General features: G+C 37.2%; 1 non-coding gene and 1 pseudogene across 1 annotated transcript; both read left to right on the forward strand.

Annotated features, from left to right (window-relative positions):
* The first annotated feature begins 8,173 nt into the window (after nt 1-8,173).
* LOC130981778 (cysteine-rich receptor-like protein kinase 2) lies at nt 8,174-24,332 on the forward strand (annotated as a pseudogene).
* On the forward strand, nt 17,371-17,478 carry LOC130952135 (small nucleolar RNA R71). Its single transcript, XR_009074320.1, has one exon. It is a non-coding gene; the product is annotated as a small nucleolar RNA R71 (small nucleolar RNA).
* Nucleotides 24,333-24,655: the final 323 nt, after the last annotated feature.

The raw sequence follows: 24,655 nt of genomic DNA on the forward strand, positions 1-24,655 counted from the left end.
TTCTTAATTGAACTGCTTGGCATTCTTCTACTATTTGTTTTGACAGTTGCTTTTTTGTTTGCTTTAACTGTACTTCCATATTCTTGTTAGCCATTCTTGTTTCCTGTAGTATTTCCTTGAATTCGGCTAGCTGCTGAGTTAGAAAGTCTAATTGCTGATTGAATTCATTAGCCTGATCGACCGGACTGCGTTCAGCAGTTACTGTTTTAGCTTCTTCTTTCATGGAAGATTCACTGCTTAGGTACAGATGCTGATTTCTGGCAACTGTATCAATAAGCTCTTGAGCTTCTTCAATTGTTTTTCTCATATGTATAGATCCACCAACTGAGTAATCTAGAGAAATCTGAGCTTTTTCTGTTAGCCCATAGTAGAAGATGTCTAATTGCACCCATTCTGAAAACATCTTAGAGGGGCATTTTCTTACCATCTCTCTGTATCTCTCCCAGGCATCATAAAGGGATTCATTATCTCCTTGTTTGAAGCCTTGGATGCTTAGCCTTAGCTGTGTCATCCTTTTTGGAGGGAAATAGTGATTCAGGAATTTTTCTGACAGCTGTTTCCATGTTTTTATGCTGTTCTTAGGTTGGTTATTTAACCACCTCTTAGCTTGATCTTTTACAGCAAATGGGAACAGTAATAATCTGTAGACATCCTGATCTACTTCCTTATCATGTACTGTGTCAGCAATTTGTAAAAATTGTGCCAGAAACTCTGTAGGTTCTTCATGTGGAAGACTGAAATACTGGTAGTTTTGCTACACCATGATAATGAGCTGAGGATTCAACTCAAAGCTACTAACTCCAATGGAGGGTATACAGATACTACTCCCATATGAAGTAGTAGTGGGGTTAGCATATGACCCCAGAGTCCTCCTGGACTGTCCATTTCCACTTAATTCCATGATGGAACAAGCGAGATGGTATATATGTTGATATTTTTTTTTAAATAAAAATTTATTTTTTTGAAATAATAATATAAAATAAAATAAAAACGAAATAAAATTAAAATAAATAAAGAAAGAAAATTAAAAATTAAAAATTAAGAAAAAGTTTGAAAGATTTTTGAAAAATTGAGGAGAGAGGATGTGGTTACGATGTTTTTGAAAAAGATATTTTATTTAAAATATAATAAATTTTTTTGAATTCTTAAAAAGATAAGAATTGAAAAATTTTGAAATTGAAATCTGAATTTTTATATAAAAATTTCGAATAAGTAGCTCCAAAATAGTTAGGAAAGATATTTTTTGAATTTTGAATTTTTTTGATGAAAAAGAGAAACACATAAAAGACACACGACTTAAAATTTTTAGACCTAATGCTCCTTATTTTCGAAAATTTTGGAGGGAAAACACCAAGGAACACCAAACTTAAAAAATTTTAAGATCAAAACACAAGAAAAACTCAAGAACACCTTGAAGATTCACAAGAACAACAAGAACATAAGAAGGAACACCAAACTTAAAATTTTTAGAAAACCAAGACAAATTTTTGAAAATTAAAGAAAAATTAACAAGAAAACACCAAACTTAAAGTTTGGCACAAGATTCAATCAAAGAAAAATTATTTTTGAAAAAGATTTTAAAAAGAAGATACTCAATTACCAAGAACACAGACCAACGCTCTAGCCAATTGAGTTATAAATTTAATGTGTTTTTAAAGATGTATTATATTTATGGATAACAATAAAAATTTTGAAGACTAATGTTTTGAAAGAGCACAAGGAAAACACGAAAACACACTGAACAAGAAAAACTAAAGATCAAACAAGAAAAATAAACAAGAACAACTTGAAGATCAAAGAACAATGAAGAACATAAATTCGAAAAATTAGAGAAAAAATATAAAATACGAAATTGACACCAAACTTAGAACAAGACGCTAAACTCACGAAAAAATCAACAATTATTTAAGAAAAATAATATTTTTGAAAAGAAACTATCCTATCAAGATTTAATGACTCTATAACAATAAAAATAAATTATTCCTAATCTAAGAAATAAAATAAACCTTCAGTTGTTCAAACTCGAATAATTCCCCGGCAACGGCACCAAAAACTTGGTGCACGAAAGTGCAATCACACTTTTGCAATCCGCGCAACTAACCAGCAAGTGCACTGGGTCGTCCAAGTAATACCTTACGTGAGTAAGGGTCGATCCCACGGGGATTATTGGTTTGAAGCAGGCTATGTTTATTTTATTAATCTTAGTCAGGATGCCAATAAGGTTATTTGGATTTTAACTGTAAAAAGTAAAAGTGTTTGGAATAAATGCTTGTTATTCTACTTGTGGGGAATATGTTGGGGTCTTGGAGATGCCTTGTCCTCTGAATCCCTGCAATGTAATATCCAACTCAATAACATAATTGCTTTGTTCCTTCCATGGCAAGCTCTATGTAGGGTGTCACCGTTGTCAATGGCTACTTCCCATCCTCTCAGTGAAAACGGTCCAAATGCTCTGTCACAGCACGGCTAATCATCTGTCGGTTCTCAATCAGGTTGGAATAGAATCCAATGATTCTTTTGCGTCTGTCACTAACGCCCAGCCTTCAGGAGTTTGAAGCTCGTCACAGTCACTCAATCCCGGAATCCTACTCGAAATACCACAGACAAGGTTTAGACTTTCCGGATTCTCATGAATGCTGCCATCAATCTAGCTTATACCACGAAGATTCTGATTAAAGAATCTAAGAGATACTCATTCAATCTGATGTAGAACGGAGGTGGTTTTCAGACACACGTTCATAGAGTGAGGAAGGTGATGAGTGTCACGGATCATCACCTTCTCCCTAATTAAGCGTGAATGAACATCTTAGATAGGAACACGCATCTATGAATGGAGAAATATAAGTAATTGCATTAATTCATCGAGACGCTGCAGAGCTCCTCACCCCCAATAATGGAGTTTAGAGACTCATGCCGTCAAAAAGTATATTATTCAGATCTAAAAATGTTATGAGGTACAAAGTAATCCTCTAAAAGTTGTTTAAATAGTAAACTAGTAGCCTAGGTTTACAGAAAATAAGTAAACTACCTAGGTTTACAGAAAATAAGTAAACTAAGATAATTGGTGCAGAAATCCACTTCTGGGGCCCACTTGGTGTGTACTGGGGCTGAGACTAAAGCTTCTCACGTGCTTGGGCTGTTTCTGGAGTTGAACGCCAGGTTGTAACATATTTTGGGCGCTGAACTCCAACTTGTAGCCTGTTTCTGGCGCTGGACGCCTGACTACAACATGGAACCGGCGTTGAACGCCAGTTTACGCCGTCTATCTTCGCGCAAAGTATGGACAATTATATATTGCTGGAAAGCCCTGGATGTCTACTTTCCAACCCAATTGAGAGCGCGTCAATTGGATTTCTGTAGCTCCAAAAAATCCATTCCGCGTACAGAGAGGTCAGGATCCAACAGCATCAGCAGTCCTTTTTCAGCCTAAATCAGATTTTTGCTCAGCTCCCTCAATTTCAACTAGAAATTACCTGAAATCACAGAAAAATACACAAACTCATAGTAAAGTCCAGAAGTATGATTTTTGCTTAAAAACTAATAAAATTCTATTAAAAACTAATTAAAACATACTAAAAATCTACATGAAATTACCCGCAAAAAGCGTATAAAATATCCGCTCATCATCTGGCTTGCTCGGTCTTTCTGAGTACTAAGTCTTCAACTTGAAATGAATGAGGATTGAAGTTTTGATTGTACCACCGAGCTATGTTTTGCTGCATTGCTCGGTGGTGGATGGAGGCTATGTCTCGGACTTCTTCAACTAAATCGAGTTCAGTTCTCTGAGTTTCGTCATGATTGGTTGCTTGTGTTCTTAGTGAAGATTGAGAGATCTCCAAAGAAATCATTGCATCAGACCCATAAACTAAGCAGAACAGGGTTTCCTTAGTAATAGAATGTGTAGTGGTGTTATAACCCCAAAGTATTTCTGGAATCATCTTGGTCTAAAGTACTTTTGCATCATCTAATTTCTTTCTCAAAGCATGTAGGACAATTTTATTTGCAGCTTCGGCTAATCTGTTAGTCTGCAGATGTTCAACTAAAGAGAAATGTTGTTTGATTTTTAAGTGCTGTAAAAAAGGTGTAAAATTATGGTTGACAAACTGACGATCATTGTCAGTAATAATATGATGAGGTATACCAAATCTGCATATAATATGTTTGCAAACAATGAAAATCATTTGTTGTGATGTGATTTTGGCCAATGATTGTGCCTCAATCCATTTGAAAAAATAGTCAATTGCCACAACTAAAAATTTTACCTGTCCTAGTACAATAGGAAAAGGGCCAAGAATGTCGATCTTCCATTGGTAGAATGGCCAACTTACCTTAGAGTGATGTAATAGCTCAACTGGTACATGTATGATTGGAGCATGTTTTTGATCATTTGTATAGGTTTTCACCTTTTGATGACAATCTTCTTTCTGTAAGCTCGGCAAGAAAAATCCAACTCGAAAAATTTTGGAGGAAAAGCTTCGTGTGCTATATATTCCTTCATGAACCTCGATCAAGGCAAGATCGACTTCTGACCTGTTTAATATTATAAAGAATAAAGCTTGTCTCTTGAATTTTGTCAAATTAGTGATTTTAGGGGAAATATTTCTAGTTTTTAGATAATGGATATAAGGCCATCGCCAATCATCCTTGTCAGTGATACGGTAAATGTTAATAAAATGGATGCTAGGTGTAATCAAAGTAGATTGTAAGAGAGTAGCAGTGTGTGATTGTGTACTGGCGAGCTTTGATGGAATGTCAGCTCAGTGATTTTGTTACCTGGGAATATGATGGATTCAAATTTTGAAAAATGAGATATGAGTATTTTGACAACATCTAAATGTTTTGTTAAAAGAGGATCTTTTACTTGAAAAGATTGATTTACTTGTTGTACTACTACTAAAGAGTCACAGTGTACCTTTATTGTAGAAATATTTAATTGGATAGCTAACCTTAAGCCAGAAATGAGTGCTTCATATTCGGCCTGATTGTTGCTGGCCTTGAAGGAGAAGTGTAGAGAATGTTCCAAAACTATTGCATTGGTGTCTTCCAGAAGAATTTCTGCTCTTAACTACTGAGAGTTAGAAGCGCCATCGACGTATAGTGTCCATTCTGTTGACATATCATCAGGTGTGGGAGCAATAAATTCAGTAACAAAGTCGGCAAGGTATTTTAATTTGATTGAGCCTCGGGATTGATATATGATATCAAACTCGAATAATTTGAGACCACTTTATTAATTGTCCAACTAATTTTGATTTTGTGAGCACTTGTTGTAGAGGTTGCTCAGTTCAAACACTGATGGTATGGCTCTGGAAATAAGGTCGAAGATGCCTAGTTGAGAATACTAAGGCAAGGGCGAGCTTATCTATCTTTAGGTAGCAAAGCTCGGTGTTTTGTAGTAATTTGCTACTGAAGTACACAAGTTGTTGCATCTTGTTCCTTTTTGTAATAAGAACAGAACTAATTCCCCAGTCAATAATAGATAGATAAAGACACAACTCTCCCCCAAGTTCAGGTTTTTGCAAAATAGGAAGTTTTGAAAAAGTAGTTTCACATTCATGATCCCCTTTAAAGTTGTTTTTCTTTTTGAGTGATTGAAAAAAGTAAAAAGAATCTTAATAAAGCAGCAAGTCTCCCTGTTAATCGTTGCACTTCTTTGACTGTTTAAGGACTTTACATTTCTAGAACAGTTCGGTATTTTTCAGGGTTTGCCTTTATACCTCAGCTTGTCAGCATAAAGCCGAGGAATTTACCTCCTTGGACACCAAAGGCACATTCCTCAAGGTTTAACCTCATGTTGTGTTTTCAGATTTGTGCGAAAATCTCCACAAGATTATCTATGTGAGATTTGCCGACTTTGGTTTTTGCAGCCATGTCATCAACATAGACTTCAATGTTCCGACCAATTTTCTTAACGAATATTTTGTCCATAAGTCGTTGGTAAGTAGCCCCTGCATTCTTAAGTCCAAAATGCATAATTTTATAGCAAAAATTTCCGTATTCAATTATAAAAGCATTTTTATCTTGGTCTGATGGATGCATGAGGATCTGGTTAGACACAGAGTATGCATCCATAAAACTTAAAGTGCCAAAGCCAGATGAATTATCAACTAAAGCATCCATGGATGGTAAAGGATATGCATCTTTAAGACATGCTTTGTTTAGATAGGTAAAGTTGATGCACATGTGCCATTTACCATTATCTTTCTTTATCATTACAGCATTTACTTGTGCACCTATAGCTCGGTTAGAGTAGGAATTTTGAGGCTGATGTTATAATAATGCCGAGCTTTGCGGTGGTCACTGTGAATTGTTGCAACAAGGTTGTCCTACATGTGAAACTTAACACAGAGATGAATTATAAATACAATTGCACCAAACTTATTCAAAAAAGGTCGGCCAAGTATTAAGTTATAAGGACTGAAATAATCAACCACAAGGTATTAAACATCTAAAGTTTTGGTTAAAAGACTCTCACGAAGTGTGGCTTGTAACCACATTGATCCCAACATGGGTACTCGTTCACCTGAAAATCCTATCAGGTGTCTAGTGGATGGCTGCAGTATGTTATCACTCAACTTCATTTCTGAAATGTGGAGTAAAATAAAACATTGGCACTACTTCTTGGATCTAACAAGAGTTTCCAAACTATTATATCTCTCAATTAAATAGAGATGATAACTAGATCGTCTAAATTAAGTTCGGTTGAATTGAAATTGAACAGTTGGAACGTCCTTTCAGGAAAAGTTTGATGATCATTGATGGTGTTCTCTACAGCGAGCATAGCTCGGTAAGTGCGTTTGCGAACGGAGTTTGATGCCCACCTCTGACGAAGCCCCCAGATATGCAATTAATCACTCCTCGGGGTTGATTGGATGAGCTGTGTGTGCTTTGTCTTTATGTTGAGAAGATTGACCTGCAGAAGTTAAGTCAGATTGATGTGTGTTGTGCTTTTGGATGTGGCCACTGATGTATTTGTCTAGATGTCCTTGCCGAGCTAAGCTTTCGAGCAAGTCTTTGGCTATGAGACACTAATCAGTAATGTGCCCGTGCTTCTGGTGAAAAGCGCAATACTTTGTCTTGTCCACATTCTTAGTATCTTGGTATGTTCCAACTTTTCGAGAAGGTTTGATTAGCTTCGAATTTAGTATTTCCTTGATGATTTTCTCCCTTTTGGTGTTGAATTGGGTAAAACGTGGTGCAAACTGAAAAGGTTTCTTGTTGTCCTGAGCTTTATCGTCATCCTTATTATTGTGATTCTTCTCAGTTTTGGAGCTTGGCGTAGCTCTTCAATTTTCATTTGACCCTTGGCTTTTTTTCAAAACTCGGCCAACGTTTTAGGCTTGGCCACTGTGATGGCTTCTTGGAACTTTCTAGGGTGGAGTCCACTTTTTATATCATGCAGATGTACCTCGGGGTGAAAGTTTAGGATGTTCAGTGCTACTTTGGTGAAGAGGGTGATATACTCTCTTAAACTCTTGTGTTGTCCTTTCTTGATAGTGTTTTGATAGTCGAATCATTTAGATAGATGGAAGATGCAGTGAACTGATCTTCGAATTGCTGAGGGAGCTCCTGAAAGCATGAAATTGAACCTGCAAGTAAAGATAAAAACCATTCAAGTGCAGGACCGTCTAAAAAAGTAAGAAAACAACGACACAAAATAGGATCAGAAGCACCGTTCACTGTCATCATAGATCGGAACCTCTTGACGTGCTTTTTCGGATCTTCCATGCCATCATACGGGGTCAAAGTTATTAGTAATGAAAAGTTCCTAGGTAGATTGAAATTCATGACGTCGGCCGTAAATGGCCTAACAGCATTGTCCAATCTGTCATCATCATCGTTTTGTTGTTGGTCTCCCATTGTTTATTGTGATCATCATTATTTTCAATCTGAGCATTGGTTAACTCAGCTATTTGATTTGTCAATCATTGGTTTTCCTCCGCCATACGCTAATTAGCGTATTGTAGCTCCGTTACCATCCGAAGAAGCTCAGATGGTGTGGGAGGAGGCAGGTCAGCCATGAGCAGGTATAGGAGTTTTAGGACCTATAGAAAGAAGGATTTTTATTTCGAGGCCCATAGTAGGCCCCAATTGTTCTTGTGGGGGTTGATCGCTGTATAGCTCGTCTACCGATGAGTGTCTGCAAGCTTTTTGTCGAGTTATATGTTGGACAATGAGAGAACAAGGGGGTGAGTACCTGCAAAAGGTACTCTAATGCTCAAGTTAGTAAGTGAGTAATAGGCTTTGCAAATTGCAATAATCTGAACAATCTTCTTATCCATTTCCTTTATATCTAAATTGAAGAGTAACAGTTATGTCTCTGAGTAAATGATACTTTAAATGGAGAGTAATAGCGTGTCCAAGCATTTTGGTCCTTGTCTGAGTGACTGTTACTAACAACCAATTTATGATATTAATAGCCAAGTTATAACGTATAACTGACGTATAATTGTCATATCAACAAGTATATGGTATTTTTTATTTACCAAACACAAAATGAGGAGTTTATGATTTAAAAAAGTATAAGCACCTTATATGTATAATAAAAAGTATAGGAAACTAACTAATGGTGCAACCAAATGCAATCAACTAGGAAAAAAAAGGTAATAGTACCTAAAAAATCAACCTAATTTCACTCACACCCTAATCCTATTCAGAGTAAAAAAATAACCACACAAATCTTTATCCCTATCTTCCTCCCATAGCCGCACGCCATACACTACTAGAAAACTTGTTATTACAGATGGATATTTCCGACGGATTTTATTCCACAGAAATATAGATGGAATTTGTGAGGGATTTTTTGTCGGAAACCAAAAAAATGAATTAGCATAAATTACAGACGGAAAAGAGAATCTGTCGATAATTCTGTCGAAAAAATTAATTTTTTTCGAAGGAAATGGTTACCGATGGAAGATCTGTCTGTAATTAAATGAACAAAAATGCTACATTTTATTAAATTATTACAGAGAAAAATTTAAAATTTACCATCAAAAATACTGAGTTAAACGTCCCCACCTTATCGAGCTCCATTCACACCACACATTATCAAACGAGCTTCTCCTTTCTCCGTCAAGGCGTCAACGAGCTACTTCTTCTCTCCGTCGTTGCCACTCACATCGCACAAGCCCCTCTGGGGCCGCTCGCATCGCGTTGCTCCCTTCGTCACCATCATCGCAAAGCCTTCTCTATCGCTCTCATCGCGCGTCTGCTCCCTTCATTGCCGTCATCGCAGTGCTCTCTCCGCCACACAGGTTATCTTTTCAACAACTATTGTATCCATGCATTCAAGTATCCATGCTTTCTGTGACATATATTCTTAGATAGGTTTTCCGATCTGTGATAGCTTGATCTGATCTATGAATTTTCTTTTTTTTTGCTGACATAATCTTTTCTTATTCCAACTCATAAACCACTTCAAATTTTTATAAATAATGAAAACCCTACCAAAATATGAACTAGAATTAACCCATAGAAGGTGGAATCAGAGACTAACAGCAGCATAAAACTTTTTCCTATACGCTTATCTTATAAAAAAATGTACATCTTTTATGTTCAAAATTTTGATTTCTTCTGTTCTATGTTTCTTGTTCTGGATTGCAACTAATTAATGCTATTACTTTTTTCTAAGTGGCCAATAATAGTAATACAAGTGATGAATTCAATGCACATAATTGTTTTCAAACACTTGATTATTAGTTGATTATGAATTTTTTTAACTATCAATCATTTCTATTTTCTTCGTGGGATGGACGCTATGGACTTGTTATCTGCACTGATAGTGCTGTAAGATTATTTCCTAACCAAACATACATGTTATATTGTTGGGGGTTATTCTCTAACATATAAAATGGATGTTTCTGTTTTTCAGGTCTATGCCAAAGGACCTACTAGGCCTATTGGAGGAGCTGCTGCTATTGCCATGCTTGTTGGTCCTCATGCTCCCATTGCATTTGAAAGCAAATTGAGGGCAAGCCACATGTCTCATGCTTATGATTTTACAAGCCTAATCTTGCTAGTGAATATCCAGTATGCTTTTCATTTTCTGTCACAAGATTTTACCTTTGGGATCATGTAATTTGAAAGATAATTTCACTTTGTTTCTTATTGTTGTGATAATTAGATTATCTTTAATTAGTGTCTAGATATGGCATTTGACTAAGCATCTAAGGATATCCATTGTGTTGTGTGAAGGTGTTCAGAAGGGCCTTCAATCCCCGGATTGTTGTATGTGTAAATGACATATACACTCTAAATGTATTTTTGTTCTTTTTTCTGTTGAAAATTAAACTATTTGATCATCTTGTATATTTGATTAAATAGTTTAGTATAATATTTATCTAAATCTTAGTTATTTTCATTTTCATGTGAATAAATTCTTTTAAATATTGTCTAAGAAATATGATGGATATACTATCGTCCTATCTCATGGTTTTTAACTTTTGCATACATATTCCATCTGTCAAATCTAAATTCTTGTTTTAAATTATAGTGATCAAGTACTTATTGAGGTAAACCACTCACTAAGGATTGTTTCAAATCTTGTTGTGGCTGGTGTGCTAAGTCTTAGTGGGAAAATGGGTGAACTTATTATTGAAATTCTTCTATTCATTAGGTCTGTTCTAAGTGTGAAATCCTCTGAAATCTGACTTGATAGCAAAGGTATGCATTGAAACACTTTATCTATCCGTTGAAGAATTCTATGCTATAATATAATATCTTTGCCTTGAGAATTTAGTTATGTTTTTCTGTAGGCAAACAAAATTTATTTGTTTTTAGTCTGTTATTTATATGATTGATTATTATTTTTATTTTTAGGTTGGTTATGATGTATAGATATAAAACTAGGACATGGATTTATTGTTGGAGATGAAGGGTACAGGCAGGACAGTGACATTCAGAAAGCTAAGCTTTCAAGGAAGGCATTGACACAACTCTCCAAGTTGGTTGAGTTCAAAGTTAGTACAGGGTGAGTATCCTTTTTTTTTCTTTGTGTGCAGCTTATGAAAATTGCTTTCATGTTAATTGATGTTGGAACCTGGAAGTGCTCATTCAGTTGTGTAGGTGATGATAATATTTGGATTGCTTTCTCAAAATATATAGTTTAAACAATGGTCATAATGTCATTTATTTAATTGAGTTCACTATTACTCTACATAACTTCAGGTTGCATAATGGAAAGTGAGGTATCACACTATGATGGGACAACTTGATTTAGTTTAGTTTCTTTTGTTCCTATAATAATTCATAGGTAATTGAGGATTTCATTTATTCTAATAGGAAACTTACCATCTGTTGTTTCGTTCACCATTATAATATGTGATAAATGTAGTTAGCATATAATAGTATTAGTGATTAATGAATGAAGTTGTGAATAACAATGTTCATTCATTACTCTTTTCCTTTTTGTCTTTTTCAATATTACTCTAAGAAAAAGCAGTATTTAATAGTTTGAAATAGATAAGAACTTAGTAAAGTCAAAGTCAGTATGATTTTTGAAGCTCCAACTTGTTTAGTTTTGAAAGCTCATTTGACCATCAAGTGTAATAAGATCAATCTAAGAGAGATGGTTTCCACAACCTTATTGTGATGCTGATTATTTATCCCAAATTGTGGTCCCAAATGTTCCATTTGATTCTATTTCATTATTCTTATCTCATTAATTGTCAATCATAGCAGTAGTTCAAGTGTGAAACTAGCTTATAGTTTGCTGCAAAAAGCAAGCCAGAAAAATACTCAAGATCTTCATTTTCAACTAAAAAGATTAAATTTTTTGGAATCTATCTCACACACATTGGTTAGGTTGGGACTCATCCCTTACCATTTTAATGTATGATCACTTTAATACCATACACGTTCAATGCACTGTTAATTGATTCAAACTTGCTTTTATTTGATTAATTAATAAATAGTAAAAATTATAATGAATTATGTAACAGCCCATACCACCCGCTAGCACGATATTATCCGCTTTGACACACAAGACCTCACGATTTTGCCTTTGACGATAGGGATGATAGTTGAAACCCCCCACACTCACTCGTCAAAATGCGTCATGCTAGGGAGAGGTATCCACACCCTTATACGGCATGCTTCGTTTCCCTCTCCAACCGATGTGGGACCTTTGGTGCACGAAATTGTGATCACTACAACTTCGCACAACTAACCAGCAAGTGCACTGGGTCGTCCAAGTAATACCTTACGTGAGTAAGGGTCGATCCCACGGAGATTGGTGGTATGAAGCAAGCTATGGTCATCTTGTAGATCTCAGTCAGGCAGACTCAAATGGGTATAGTGATGAACGAATAAAGCATAAAGATAAAGATAGAGATACTTATGTATATCATTGGTGTAAGAGCTTCAGACAAGCGTATGAAGATGCCTTCCCTTCCGTCTCTCTGCTTTCCTACTGCCTTCATCCAATCCTTCTTACTACTTTCCATGGCAAGCTCGTGTAGGGTTTCACCATTGTCAGTGGCTACCTCCCATCCTCTCAGTGAAAGCGATTGGCATATGCCCTGTCACGGCATAGCGGAATTCAGCTGTCGGTTCTCGGTCAGGCCGGAATAATATCCATTGATACTTTTGCGTCTGTCACTAACGCCCTAGCCTGCTAGGAGTTTGAAGCACGTCACAGTCATTCAATCATTGAATCCTACTCAGAATACCACAGACAAGGTGAGACCTTCCGGATTCTCTTGAATGTCGCCATCAGTTCTTGCCTATACCACAAAGACTCTGATCTCACGGAATGGCTGGCTCGTTTGTCAGGCGAGCACTCGGTTGTTAGGTGATCAACCATGCATCGTGCAATCAGAAATCCAAGAGATATTCACTAAGCCTCGAATGCTTGTAGAACAAGAATGGTTGTCAGTCACCTTGTTCATAAGTGAGAACGATGATGAGTGTCACAGATCATCACATTCATCAAGTTGAAGAACAAGTGATATCTTGGATAAAGAACAAGCGGAATTGAATAGAAGAACAATAGTAATTGCATTAATACTCGAGGTACAGCAGAGCTCCACACCTCAATCTATGGTGTGTAGAAACTCCACCGTTGAAAATACATAAGCATAAGGTCTAGGCATGGCCGAATGGCCAGCCTCCCAATGATCTAAGATAGCATAAAACGAAGATAGCTACCAAAGTCCTAGATGAAAATACAATAGTAAAAGGTCCTACTTATAGAAAACTAGTAGCCTAAGGTGTACAAAGATGAGTAAATGACATAAAAATCCACTTCCGGGCCCACTTGGTGTGTGCTTGGGCTGAGCAATGAAGCATTTTCGTGTAGAGACTCTCCTTGGAGTTAAACGCCAGCTTTTATGCCAGTTTGGGCGTTTAACTCCCATTTAGGTGCCAGTTCCGGCGTTTAACGCTGGAATTTCTTAAGGTGACTTTGAACGCCGGTTTGGGCCATCAAATCTTGGGCAAAGTATGGACTATTATATATTGCTGGAAAGCCCAGGATGTCTACTTTCCAACGCCGTTGAGAGCGCGCCAATTGGGCTTCTGTAGCTCCAGAAAATCCACTTCGAGTGCAGAGAGGTCAGAATCCAACAGCATCTGCAGTCCTTTTGAGTCTCTGGATCAGATTTTTGCTCAGATCCCTCAATTTCAGCCAGAAAATACCTGAAATCACAGAAAAACACACAAACTCATAGTAAAGTCCAGAAAAGTGAATTTTAACTAAAAACTAATAAAAATATACTAAAAACTAACTAAAAGATATCAAAAACATACTAAAAACAATGCCAAAAAGTGTATAAATTATCCGCTCATCACAACACCAAACTTAAATTGTTGCTTGTCCTCAAGCAACTGAAAATCAAATAAGATAAAAAGAAGAGAATATGCAATGAACTCCAAAAACATCTATGAAGATCAGTATTAATTAGATGAGTGGGGCTTTTAGCTTTTTGCCTCTGAATAGTTTTGGCATCTCACTTTATCCTTTGGAATTCAGAATGATTGGCTTCTTTAGGAACTCAGAATCCGGATAGTGTTATTGATTCTCATAGTTAAGTATGATGATTCTTGAACACAGCTACTTTATGAGTCTTGGCCGTGGCCCAAAGCACTCTGTCTTCCAGTATTACCACCGGATACATACATGCCACAGACACATAATTGGGTGAACCTTTTCAGATTGTGACTCAGCTTTGCTAGAGTCCCCAATTAGAGGTGTCCAGGGTTCTTAAGCACACTCTTATTGCCTTGGATCACAACTTTATTTCTTTCTTTTTCTTTCTTTTTCTCTTTCTTCTCTCTTTTTTTTCGGTTTTTTTTTTCGCTTGCTTTCTTTCCCTTTTTTTGTATTCACTGCTTTTTCTTGCTTCAAGAATCATTTTTATGATTTTTCAGATCCTCAGTAACATGTCTCCTTTTTCATCATTCTTTCAAGAGCCAACATTCATGAACCACAAATTCAAAAGACATATGCACTGTTTAAGCATACATTCAGAAGACAAAAATAATGCCACCACATCAAAAATAATTAAACTGTTATAAAATTCAAAATTCATGCAATTCTTTCCTTTTCAATTAAGCACGTTTTTATTCAAGAAAGGTGATGGATTCATAGGACATTCATAACTTTAAGGCATAGACACTAAGACACTAATGATCACAAGACACAAACATGGATAAACATAAGCATAAAATTCGAAAAACAGAAGAATAAAGAACAAGGAAATCAAGGAACGGGTCCACCTTAGTGATGGCGGCTCTTTCTTCCTCTTGAAGATCCTATGGAGTGCTTGAGCTCCTCAATGTCTCTTCCTTGTCTTTGTTGCTCCTCCCTTAGTTGTCCCATGTTGGAACTTAGTTCTCCTAGGGAGGTGTTTACTTGCTCCCAATAGTCTTGTGGAGGAAAGTGCATCCCTTGAGATATCTCAGGGATCTCATGATGAGAGGGGTCTCTTGTTTGCTCCATCTTCTTCTTAGTGATGGGCTTGAGGTCATGCCTTCTCAGTTGAACCGGCTTTGGATGCCATAAATGGTTATGGAAAAACAAAAAGCAATGCTTTTACCACACCAAACTTAAAAGGTTTGCTCGTCCTCGAGCAAAAAGAAAAAAGAATAGAGGAGAAGAAGAAGAAAATGGAGGAGATGGAGGAGGTTGTGTGGTTTTATGAAGGATGGATGTGAGTGATGAAGAGAAAGATGGGATATGATAGGTGAATGGGGGAAGAAGAGAGAGGGTGGTGGTGGGGTCCTGTGGGGTCCACAGATCCTTAGGTGTCAAGGAAAAGTCATCCCTGCACCAAATGGCATTCAAAAACACGTTTTGAGCCAATTCTGGCGTTAAACGCCGGGCTGGTGCCCATTCCTGGCGTTTAACGCCAGGTTCTTGCCCTTTTCTGGCGTTTAACGCCAGTCTGGTGCCCCTTTCTGGCGTTAAACGCCCAGAATGGTGCCAGACTGGGCGTTAAACGCCCAACTGCTAGCCTCACTGGCGTTTAAACGCCAGTGGGTTCTTCCTCCAGGGTGTGCTGTTTTTCTTCCTGTTTTTCATTCTGTTTTAGCTTTTTCAATGGATTTTGTGACTTCTTATGATCATCAACCTACAAAAAAACATAAAATAACAAAAGAAAATATATAAAATATAATATTGGGTTGCCTCCCAACAAGCGCTTCTTTAATGTCAGTAGATTGACAGAGGGCTCTCATGGAGCCTCACAGATACTCAGAGCAATGTTGGAACCTCCCAACACCAAACTTAGAGTTTGAATGTGGGGGTTCAACACCAAACTTAGAGTTTGGTTGTGGCCTCCCAACACCAAACTTAGAGTTTGACTGTGGGGGCTCTGTTTGACTCTGATTTGAGAGAAGCTCTTCATGCTTCCTCTCCATGATGACAGAGGGATATCCTTGAGCCTTAAACACCAAGGATTCTTCATTCACTTGAATGATCAACTCTCCTCCATCAACATCAATCACAGCCTTTGCTGTGGCTAGGAAGGGTCTGCCAAGGATGATGGATTCATCCATGCACTTTCCAGTCTCTAGGACTATGAAATCAGTAGGGATGTAATGGTCTTCAACCTTTACCAAAACATTCTCTACAAGTCCATGAGCTTGTTTTCTTGAGTTGTCTGCCATCTCTAGTGAGATTCTTGCAGCTTGTACCTCAAAGATCCTTAGCTTCTCCATTACAGAGAGAGGCATGAGGTTCACACTTGACCCTAAGTCACACAGGGCCTTTTTGAAGGTCATGGTACCTATGGTACAAGGTATGGAAAACTTCCCAGGATCTTGTCTCTTTTGAGGTAATTTCTGCCTAGACAAGTCATCCAGTTCTTTGGTGAGCAGAGGAGGTTCATCCTCCCAAGTCTCATTTCCAAATAACTTGTCATTTAGCTTCATGATTGCTCCAAGGTATTTAGCAACTTGCTCTTCAGTGACATACTCATCCTCTTCAGAGGAAGAATACTCATCAGAGCTCATGAAAGGCAGAAGTAAATCCAGTGGAATCTCTATGGTCTCATTTTGAGCCTCAGATTCCCATGGTTCCTTATTGGGGAACTCAGAGGAGGTTGGTGCACGCCCATTGAGGTCTTCCTCAGTGGCGTCTACCTCTTCTCTTTCTTCTCCATGTTCGGCCATGGTTATGGCTTTGCACTCTCCTTTTGGATTTTCTTCTGTGTTGCTTGGGAGAGTACTAGGAGGGAGTTCAGTAATTTTCTTGCTCAGCTGACCCACTTGTCCTTCCAAATTTCTGATGGAAGACCTTGTTTCAGTCATGAAACTTTGAGTGGTTTTGATTAGATCAGAGACCATGGTTGCTAAGTCAGAGGGGTTTTGCTTAGAATTCTCTGTCTGTTGCTGAGAAGGTGATGGAAAATGCTTGCCATTGCTAAACCTGTTTCTTCCACCATTATTGTTATTGAAACCTTGTTGAGGTTTCTCTTGATTCTTCCATGAGAAATTTGGGTGATTTCTCCATGAAGAATTATAGGTGTTTCCATAGGAATCTCCTAGGTAATTCACCTCTTCCATTGAAGGGTTCTCAGGATCATAAGCTTCTTCCTCAGATGAAGCTTCCTTAGTACTGCCAAGTGCATTTTGCATTCCAGACAGACTTTGAGAAATTAAATTGGCTTGTTGAGTCAATATCTTATTCTGAGCCAGTATGGCATTCAGAGTGTCAATCTCAAGAACTCCTTTCTTCTGACTAGTCCCATTGTTCACAGGATTCCTTTCAGAAGTGTACATGAATTGGTTATTTGCAACCATTTCAATTAGCTCTTGAGCCTCTGCAGGCGTCTTCTTCAAATGAAGAGATCCTCCAGCAGAGCTATCCAAAGACATCTTGGATAGTTCAGAGAGACCATCATAGAAGATACCTATGATGCTCCATTCAGAAAGCATGTCTGAGGGACATCTTCTGATTAATTGTTTGTATCTTTCCCAAGCTTCATAGAGGGATTCTCCATCCTTCTGTCTGAAGGTTTGGACTTCCACTCTAAGCTTACTCCATTTTTGAGGTGGAAAGAACTTTGCCAAGAAGGCATTGACTAGCTTTTCCCAAGAGTCCAGGCTTTCTTTAGGTTGAGAGTCCAACCATATTCTAGCTCTGTCTCTTACAGCAAAAGGGAATAGCATCAGTCTGTAGACCTCAGGGTCAACCCCATTAGTCTTGACTGTGTCACAGATTTGCAAGAACTCAGCTAAAAACTGATGAGGATCTTCCAGTGGAAGTCCATGGAACTTGCAATTCTGTTGCATTAGAGAAACTAATTGAGGCTTAAGCTCAAAGTTATTTGCTCCAATGGCAGGGATAGAGATGCTTCTCCCATAGAAATCGGGAGTAGGTGCAGTAAAGTCACCTAGCACCTTCCTTGCATTGTTGGCATTGTTGTTGTTTTCGGCTGCCATGTCTTCTTCTTCTTTGAAGAATTCGGTCAGGTCCTCAATAAAGATTTGTGCCTTAGCTTCTCTTAGCTTTCGCTTCAAGGTACTTTCAGGTTCAGGGTCAGCTTCAACAAGAATGCCTTTGTCTTTGTTCCTGCTCATATGAAAGAGAAGAGAACAAAAAAATATGGAATCCTCTATGTCACAGTATAGAGATTCCTTGAGGTGTCAGAGGAAGAAAAATGGAAGACAGAGGTAGAAAATTCGAACTTATCAAAGAAGATGGAGTTCGAATTTTGCATTAAGGAATAGTGTTAGTCCAGAAATAGAAGGATGTGAGAAGAAGGGAAGTAATTTTCGAAAATTAAGTAAAAGATTTTGAAAATATTTTGAAAAACACTTAATTGATTTTCGAAAATAAGAGTGGAAAAGAAATCAAGTGATTTTTTGAAAAAGATTTTTAAATTAGAAATCAAAAAGATTTGATTGAAAACTATTTTGAAAAAGATGTGGTTAAGAAGATATGATTGGTTTTAAAAAGATGTGATTGAGAAGATATGATTTGAAAACAGTTTTAAAAGATATATTTTGAAAACAATTTTAAAAGATTTGATTTGAAAATTAGTGACTTGCCTAACAAGAAAAGATATGATTCAAACATAAAACCTTCCTCAACAGAAAAGGCAAAAAATGTTCAATCAAATCATTAATTGTTAGTAAGTATCTTTGAAAAAGGAAAGAAATTGATTTTGAAAACATTTGATTGAAAAGATATGATTTGAAGAAGATTTGATTTTGAAAAACTTTGAAAACTTGGAAAAAAAATTGATTTGAAAACAAAATTCTTCCCCCTAGCACCATCCTGGCGTTAAACGCCCAGAATGGTATACATTCTGGCGTTTAACGCCCAAAATGCTACCTCTTTGGGCGTTAAACGCCCAACCAGGCACCCTGGCTGGCGTTTAAATGCCAGTCTGTCTTCTTCACTGGGCATTTTTAAATGCTCAGCTTTTTCTGTATAATTCCTCTGCAGCATGTTCTGAATCTTCAATTCTTTGTATTATTGACTTAAAAAGACACAGATTAAAAATATTTTTGGGTTTTTAATAATCAAAAATGCAACAAGAATCAAATAACAATGCATGCAAGACACCAAACTTAGCAGTTTGTGTACTACTGACACTATATGAGACACATAAACACTCAAGCCAAAAGAATTCAAAGATCTGAGTAAGAAATCATCAAGAATTACTTGAAGATCCTTAAGACACATGAATGAATGCATGCAATTGACACCAAACTTAAGATGAGACACTAGACTTAAGCAAGAAACATCAAATATTTTTGGTTTTTATGATTTTGTGATTTTTTTGTGTTTTTTCGAAAATTAAGTGGAAAAAGATATCAAAATTCTTAATGAGAATTCCAGGAATCAGTGCAATGCTAGTCTAAGACTCCGGTCCAGGAATTAGACATGGCTTCACAGCCAGCCAAGCTTTCAAAGAAAGCTTCGGTCCAAAACACTAGACATGGCCAAAGGCCAGCCAAGCCTTAGCAGATCACTGCTCCAAAAGCAAGATTGATAAAAATCATCAAGCTCTTGTGATGATAAGTTGAAACCTCGGTCCAATGAAATTAGACATGGCTTCTCAGCCAGCCAGATTTCAACAAATCATCATGAAACTCTAGGATTCACCTTCAAGAATTTCGAAAAAATAAATGCCTAATCTAAGCAACAAGATGAACCGTCAGTTGTCCATACACAAGAACAATCCCCGGCAACGGCGCCAAAAACTTGGTGCACGAAATTGTGATCACTACAACTTCGCACAACTAACCAGCAAGTGCACTGGGTCGTCCAAGTAATACCTTACGTGAGTAAGGGTCGATCCCACGGAGATTGGTGGTATGAAGCAAGCTATGGTCATCTTGTAGATCTCAGTCAGGCAGACTCAAATGGGTATAGTGATGAACGAATAAAGCATAAAGATAAAGATAGAGATACTTATGTATATCATTGGTGTAAGAGCTTCAGACAAGCGTATGAAGATGCCTTCCCTTCCGTCTCTCTGCTTTCCTACTGCCTTCATCCAATCCTTCTTACTCCTTTCCATGGCAAGCTCGTGTAGGGTTTCACCATTGTCAGTGGCTACCTCCCATCCTCTCAGTGAAAGCGATTGGCATATGCCCTGTCACGGCATAGCGGAATTCAGCTGTCGGTTCTCGGTCAGGCCGGAATAATATCCATCGATACTTTTGCGTCTGTCACTAACGCCCTAGCCTGCTAGGAGTTTGAAGCACGTCACAGTCATTCAATCATTGAATCCTACTCAGAATACCACAGACAAGGTGAGACCTTCCGGATTCTCTTGAATGCCGCCATCAGTTCTTGCCTATACCACGAAGACTCTGATCTCACGGAATGGCTGGCTCGTTTGTCAGGCGAGCACTCGGTTGTCAGGCGATCAACCATGCATCGTGCAATCAGAAATCCAAGAGATATTCACTAAGCCTCGAATGCTTGTAGAACAAGAATGGTTGTCAGTCACCTTGTTCATAAGTGAGAACGATGATGAGTGTCACAGATCATCACATTCATCAAGTTGAAGAACAAGTGATATCTTGGATAAAGAACAAGCGGAATTGAATGGAAGAACAATAGTAATTGCGTTAATACTCGAGGTACAGCAGAGCTCCACACCTCAATCTATGGTGTGTAGAAACTCCACCGTTGAAAATACATAAGCATAAGGTCTAGGCATGGCCGAATGGCCAGCCTCCCAATGATCTAAGATAGCATAAAACGAAGATAGCTACCAAAGTCCTAGATGAAAATACAATAGTAAAAGGTCCTACTTATAGAAAACTAGTAGCCTAAGGTGTACAAAGATGAGTAAATGACATAAAAATCCACTTCCGGGCCCACTTGGTGTGTGCTTGGGCTGAGCAATGAAGCATTTTCGTGTAGAGACTCTCCTTGGAGTTAAACGCCAGCTTTTATGCCAGTTTGGGCGTTTAACTCCCATTTAGGTGCCAGTTCCGGCGTTTAACGCTGGAATTTCTTTAGGTGACTTTGAACGCCGGTTTGGGCCATCAAATCTTGGGCAAAGTATGAACTATTATATATTGCTGGAAAGAGCAGGATGTCTACTTTCCAACGCCGTTGAGAGCGCGCCAATTGGGCTTCTGTAGCTCCAGAAAATCCACTTCGAGTGCAGGGAGGTCAGAATCCAACAGCATCTGCAGTCCTTTTGAGTCTCTGGATCAGATTTTTGCTCAGATCCCTCAATTTCAGCCAGAAAATACCTGAAATCACAGAAAAACACACAAACTCATAGTAAAGTTCAGAAAAGTGAATTTTAACTAAAAACTAATAAAAATATACTAAAAACTAACTAAAAGATATCAAAAACATACTAAAAATAATGCCAAAAAGTGTATAAATTATCCGCTCATCAACCTTACAATCCAACGCCCTAAGGGAGCCCAGCGCCCTCACTGGCACATCGATCCAGGCTCTAACTCTGATACCATCTGTAATAGCCCAGACCACCCGCTAGCACGATATTTTCTGCTTTGGCACACAAGACCTCACGGTTTTGCCTTTGACGATAGGGATAATAGCCAAAATCCCCCACACTCACTCATCAAAATGCATCATGCTAGGGAGAGGTATCCACACCCTTATAAGGCATGCTTCATTCCCCTTTCCAACCGATGTGGGACCTTATAAATTCAATCATAAGCAATATAGCTGTAACATATTCTAAATCAATAGTCTTCTTGCCTTGCAGCTGCTTGATGAAAGCCCCAGCAATGGAAAAGAAACTAGGCTTTGTCTGTCCCCAGATTCTTGTTTTCCTCCTCATCAAATCTCTGTTATTGTTAGATTCAGTGGTAGAAAAACCAAGGGCCAAAGTAGTTACAAGGACAGGACCACACATAAACTATGGCCTAACACAGTGCTATGGAGATCTTTCACTTCTTGATTGTGTGTTATGTTATGCTGAGGCATGCACAGTTCTTGCTTCTCATACAATGGTGGCCGCATATTTCTTGATGGATGCATCATGAGGTCTAAAAATTATAGCTTCTTTGATGAGTATGAAGGGCCAAGGGACAAGGTTGTTTGTGGCAACAAAACTAGGACAAATTCGAGTTTTCAAGCGGTCGCAAAGCAGGCGGTTTTAGAAATAGTTCAAGCTGCACCAAACAGCATAGGATACTATGGAAGATGGAAGGTTGATATTTCTCGAAGGGTAAATGAATCTGCTTATGTTTTGGCTAATTGTTGAAAGAGTTTGAACAGTAGTTCTTGCAAAGTATGTCTTGAGAATGCTTCTAAATCTGTGTTGATATGCTTGCCTTCTTCAGAAGGTAGAGCACTGAACACTGGCTGCTTCATGAGGTATTCTGACACAGATTTTCTTAACAAGGAACAGAATAATGGAAGATCTAGAGATAATGAATTCTTTTTTCTGCTATGGAACAGCATAATTGATACATTTATTTTGAACAAATTACACAAAAAACCCCACTTTCTCAAGGAATTCGTAATAAGACTATTCTTTTACAATTAATTAGAATGACTAGAATTGATTTTCGATCGAAGTTTAGCTATTGTCTATATTCCTAAGTAATAAATAGTTATTAACTAATTCTATCTAATCTTATCTAAGCCTATTGTGCTACCTAATTTCAATTGTCCTTAATGGACCAACATGCTAAAGGCTAAAATTATCTTGTCTCAGTTATTGCATATCATGATGAATTGGTGTTACTCTTCTAATATTGTGAGAAACTTATTTTGTACCTAATAAAGATAAATATTTATATTCCTGAGTAGTTCATTTTGCTGGTTTGTGCAGGTACTCTTATAGTGATAGTGGTTGCAGTAGTTAGTGCAGTGATTGTTTTAGTAGTTGGAATAGCTATTGGGGTCTATATAAGGAAAGATAGATATATTCAAAGAAAAATAAGAGGTAATTGACTTATTCATTTTCTTTAAAGAATGTTAAAAAAAATAGAAAACAACAACGTTCCAAATCCTCTAAGGGATACAAAGCTGAATTTGCTCTTACCACATATTCATAAGCTGAATTTGCTCTTACCATGCCTGATGGAAAAAAAATTGCCATCAAGAGGTTGTACTTCAACAACAGGCATAGAGCAGCATAATTAGTAGCGTGGAGCACAAGAATCTCGTGAGGTTGTTAGGATGCCGCTGTTCTGGACCCAAAAGCTTGCTCGTATATGAATTTCTACCGAACAAAAGTCTTGATCAATTTATTTTTGGTAACTACTAAACTATGATTTTAAAAATGCCTCCATTTTATAACAAGTGTCATAAAATATTATCCCAATCTCTTGTTTTAGATAGAGTCAAGGGAAGAGAACTAAATTGGGAGAAGAGATATGACATTATCATTGGAACAGATGAAGGATTGGTTTACCTACATGAGAATTCAAAAACTAGGATAATTCACAGAGATATAAAAGCCAGCAACATCTTATTGGATGCTAAACTTCGCGCCAAAATTGCTGATTTCGGACTAGCCAGGTCCTTTCAAGAAGATAAGAGTCACATTAGCACAGCTATAGTCGGAACTCTGTAAGCATCTCTTACCAATCAATGCATCTATTCACAACCCTTAATAATATATATAGCATTGAAAAGTTTGAACAAAATCCAAGACCTATTAATATGTGTGGATCATATCTGAAAGGGTAAACTACAGTAAATGCTATAGTTTGGTTTCAGTGAATGTTAAGTGTAATTTAACCTATTGAGAATATTGTGGAATACTCATTTTCTTAAGTGGTGCTACAGGGGCTACATGGCTCCAGAGTACCTAGCTCATGGTCAGTTAACAGAAAAGACAGATGTATATAGTTTTGGAGTGTTAGTCTTAAAAATAGTTACTAGGAAATAGAATAACAAAAATAAATCAACAGAATACTCAGATAGTATAGTTATACTGGTAACTATTTTCTAGAATGTCTAATAAGCCAAGACTGCATGTGCAAAATGAACTAACTTTTATTTCTTCCATTGATCCAATTTAATATCTTGTAATAAAATCAGACATGGAGGCATTTCCAATCAGGGACAGCAGAAGAGCTATTTGATCCAAATCTAGTTTCAGATAACAATCATGTTAATAAGAAAGATGAGATTTTAAGAGTGGTGCACATAGGACTTCTATGCACACAAGAGAACCCTTCCTTAAGACCAACCATGTCAAGGGCACTACAGATGCTAACAAAGAAGGAAGAGGATCTTGCACGTCCCTCTAATCAACCCTTCACAGATGAGAACACAATGGATCTTAGAAGAATTGAACAACTAATGTCCAGTATGTGCTCATGTATTTTCTTGTAAACCAATGTTGTTTGGAGATTATACTCTCTATATTTAGTTTATTTCTAGACTAAGTTTATGTTTATATTTAGGCAATTCTGATAGTGGTTAGCTACAAGAGCAGATTATTTTATACACCTTTAGTGTATGCTACAGTACAGATTTTATAGGTTTTTTTTTTTCTCAGTGGTATTTGTTTTGAATTATAGTTGATGTATCAATACACTTTGTTTATGTTTTGAATTATATTGACTTGCTTGTTTATAGTACTTTTCTTTTAGTTTGATAATACTTGTTTATTTTTTGAAATATTATAAATATTCAAATACAAATTAGATAAAATTTTGTATTAAATTTATATTTATTTTGTATGAAAATAAGTTTATTTTGCAATAGAAAAATCTAAAAAAAAAATTCTATTTTATCTTACTGATG

The sequence above is a fragment of the Arachis stenosperma genome, chromosome 1, assembly GCF_014773155.1.
Source record: "Arachis stenosperma cultivar V10309 chromosome 1, arast.V10309.gnm1.PFL2, whole genome shotgun sequence".
Lineage (NCBI taxonomy): Eukaryota > Viridiplantae > Streptophyta > Magnoliopsida > Fabales > Fabaceae > Arachis > Arachis stenosperma.